Raw genomic sequence first — 4,403 nt, forward strand, 5'->3', positions numbered from 1 at the left:
CCACAGTTTGACTCAAGGCCGATCGGGCGTGACGTGAAGTCCCTTACGCAGTGTTACCAACTGAGTAACCAACGTTTAGCTGCCGACACATTGCGAGTAATGAGGACGCGTATTGTGTGAGACAGTAGCAGGCCCTTACCTTCCTTTAGTATAACTGGCACACGCCTTCTGCTGGATCTGCAGTAGAGATGGGCAAACTGAAACACGTAACTGTTTCGAAACAAATGAAACAGTACAATGTAATGTTTCGATACGCTGTTTCGAAACAGTGAAACAGTTTGTGTTTTGTAATCTAATAAACCTACACATTTTATCATCTTGAATGTCTGCTGTATAAGTATGTCCATATAAACACAAATGAGGTGCGAGAGCGCTAATCATATCGCAGAAAGAATGAAACTATCACTTAGGCGTCTTGGCAGTTTCGTATTTCCTGCAGCAAATGCTGTGCTTTCGTGTCGTTGACTTTCATACTTTTCAATTGGCTGAGGACAGCCATAGCTGAAGACACAAGAACCACCACGAACGGAACTGGAAATGGGAGCAAACTGCAGGAGCAACGGATGTGGTACTGGGATTCCCATATTCCGTTAATATGGGTAATATACCCATCCTGCTGATTTCCATGCACACAAAGGGAATCATTGTGGATAATAGGCACAGTGACTACAGACTCACAAATAACGCCAAATAATTCGAATAAATAACAAAATACAACAGAAAAAGATTTTGTCTTGCAAGGTGTTTCGAGCCGTTACTTAAAATTCACCATGCTTCCGAGCCCTTCCCGTTCACCATTACACTATCAGTGATATGTCAAACAGATTGCTTGCAATTATACCTACATCAAATTTATATATATGTCTAATAACTTTCAAACTACGCCTTTTTTTATTCAAAATGTTGTAGGCTTACTTGCGTTTCTCAATATGATTACTGTACATGAACAGAGAAGCGTATGTTATAAAAAAGGTGTAATTTAACTGAATGATTTTCACATTTATTATTTTGAATGTGAATAATATGCGTTGTTTTATTGTTTGGTTAGTGTTTATAAAGCAGATGTTATCCCATTTCGGAATAGGAGAGTCAGCTAGAAACGAAGCTTTATTTGCGGATATCTTAAGCTTCATGCTATTGCTTGTCAAAAAGATTTCGACACTCTTGAAAGTGTTTAATGAAGTGGTATGTTGTGTTTCAGTACCTGTGCCGAGCCCGAATCTCGTCCGACACAGAGCGGAATGAAACATCACTGTTTCGATACAATTAGTCCGTTCTAAGCACAGGTGGACTTAAACAGCTTTATTTTGAAACAACGATACAGTTTCTGTGTCTGGCTCGAAATCGAATCTGGTCCGGTCATCCGAGACAGGGACGGAATGAAACACCACTGTTTCCAAACAGTGAACCACAGCCGTTCCGAAACACTGAAACAGTTCCACGTATCGATACACTGTATCGAAACATAGAAACAGTGGCCAAGTCTAATCTGCAGGCTTTGAGAAACGTAATTAGTCCATCTAACACAAAAAAACTTTCGGTAACCGAAGAAATTTTGCAGAAATCGGGCAGTTTTTCAAATCTCATGTAAAACTTTAATACCACTCTCTCACTTTTCTTAAACGGAACATGTTGCACTGGTGTAAAGGAGTCTGTGATGTTAAGTTCATTTTTGAGTTGTGTTTCATCGCCTTACACTTAATGCGGTGAGTGAAGAAGCACCAGATTAATCTTCGAATTTTGCTTACCGTATTCAGCTCACACATTAGTTCACACTTGCAAAAGACCGTCTTTAACATTTCACCTTGGATAGTTCTGTGGCAAAATTTACAGGTTCTGCAGCAGCTTCGAGAATTAATTTCTGAAAGCGACCGATAACCTACATAAACGTAACATGAAACACCAATAACCCGTCAAACATCAGCTGAAATGTAATGGATAGTTAAGTGGCTAATGTTATGGCACGATTCAGCCGACATTCCTGAGAGTTTTAATCATACCGGTAAACTAAACTGAAGGTTTCCACTTGCTCACTTATTTAACTGTACCCGCATGTGGCGAATTCGATAGTAAAAATAACTGATAGTTATAAATAATTGTTAAAAGTAACTCGAAAAAAAAAACCGTAACCGTTATAACTGATACTTTGAAATAATCGTTTGTCCCATCTCTAGTGCTGGCAGTTGTCATAGAGATGACTAAGAGAGAGAGACTACGGAAACACAGGTCTCCATCTGTTGGGTCCATATGCGAAAGTTTTCGCCTTAACCAAGACCATTTATTTTTTTCTGTTAGCTGAACTCGTTGTCATTTTAGACCTGTACCTCGGTTGTAACAAATTGAGGAGCAGGGTCATGGAATGGGCCAGTATATGAAAATTAATGTAAGAAAAATTAATAATAGATAAATTAAAATTCACTCGAATAATGTCAAGCTGGTGGGTATGTGGTAGTATAATTAACAATACAACAGATGGACCTCGTTAATTTTTCCCGGTTATTCTCCGACAGAATAGAATGAGTGAGCCATTGGAGACATGAGGAAGTCTTCATTTTAAACTTGGAAGTGATAGGAGTAGTGCTAAGATTTTTTAAATCTTAGGGTATCTTACTGGAAACGCGTGTAGCAGAATACTGCACACTTTTCTGTACAGGAGTCTTAGAGGTGCGATGCAAATGCAGACTGTGAAGCATCCCCTTAGAAAAATTTATAAATGACAGTGCTGGAAAACCTCTACGTTATTTGATTTTCAAACAGCTGAGCATAACTGAACGTACTCAGACATTTCTCTCTTTACTTATTCTGATCCATAGTAAACTGACACACAATACTTTTTTTTTTTTACCAGAACGCAGTCTGACTTTAAATAATCCCTACAAAAGAATGGCCCTGACTAACAATAACCTATACCCTTCATGAATCACTTACGTCACAAAAATCTTCGTTACTCAAACTACTTCAATACAGCGAGCGCCTATACTGCCAGCTAAATAAAAGATTCTAACTACTGCAGGCACTAACTACTGATAGGTATAGTTAGCAAATGAAAGATTTTGATGGAGAACAAACAATGTATTTACCTTAACAGTGTTCAAAAGTCATTATATATATATATATATATATATATATATATATATATATATATATATATATATATATATATATATCAGTTCTTGACATCCAGTCTTACAAATTTCACTTTTCTGACAGACACACGTCCAGATCGTCCACTGGCAAAACCCTAGCATCTCTCTCCCCACATCCACCACTGCTGGCGGCTCACCTCCAACTGCGCAACGCTACGCGCTGTTCACATCCAACTGCCCAAAACTACAATAGCAAATATTCCAACAATGCCAACCAGCCGCAGACTACACACAGCACAGTCAGTAATTTTCATACAGAGCACTACGTGGCGTTACCAACATGAAAACCTAAACAGCTTACTTACAACTGGATCTCTGCCTACTATTAACTGAATCAAAACTGCTTATTCTTGGAAATAAGCTCGTGTTGTTAACAACAAACACCATTAAAGAAAACATGTATTGTGAGGCCAATGTCGGAGTTCCCATACTCCTGAACAAGGGTCGACATATTACTCCAACTGCCCGCTAGTGGGCCAACAATGCCCTTTGTTCATGTCGTATGTGGTAAGTAAACATACTAAACTAATTTTCGAGTTGAGCTCTGACTTATTGCACATACTCTTCTAATGGTAAACATAGCAGAATTCAGTTTTTTTGAACATATTCGTGAATATGGGTTTTCAATAACAAGCTATCTGAATAGCTAGGAATTTACGCTTATGAGACTAACTAATCACATGCCCTGTCTGTGTAATCACTAAGCCAGTTTTAGTTGAATTGCGCGTTTGAAACTGTAAAAACTTTGTCTCAATGTGATTTACCATCAATTTATTTTCTACAGGCTGTCAGTTTAAGTCTAGAAACTGCACTATTTGCCTATCTTGCACTCCACATTCTTGTTGTTCCATCAACAACATTAGAATCACCCGTTGTATGAGCGTTACCCAGAAAGTAATGCGCTGCATTTTTTTCTTCAACAATTCTTTATTGAACATAATGAGATTTATACACACTAAAGAATGGTGTTTTATCTACACATCTCGTCTTTCCACGTAATTTCATCCCGTTCTATGGCATTCCTCCAAGGCGAAACAAGAACGTCTATGCCCTGTCGGTACAAACCCTTGTCCCGGCGGTGGAGCCAGTGCTTCACTGTGCGAATCACCTCCTCATCCTCCTCAAAGTGTTTTCTACGAATGCGTCTGTCCTCGCAAATGGATACATCAGCTCGCTGCAACATGTCAGGTGCAACAGCCGTGGATGGTCTCCCCGACCGCTGCAAATCGTGGAGCTCCGCCGAACCGCCTTCTGATG

This window comes from Schistocerca nitens, chromosome 10, assembly GCF_023898315.1.
Source record: "Schistocerca nitens isolate TAMUIC-IGC-003100 chromosome 10, iqSchNite1.1, whole genome shotgun sequence".
In the NCBI taxonomy this organism is placed as follows: Eukaryota; Metazoa; Arthropoda; class Insecta; order Orthoptera; family Acrididae; genus Schistocerca; species Schistocerca nitens.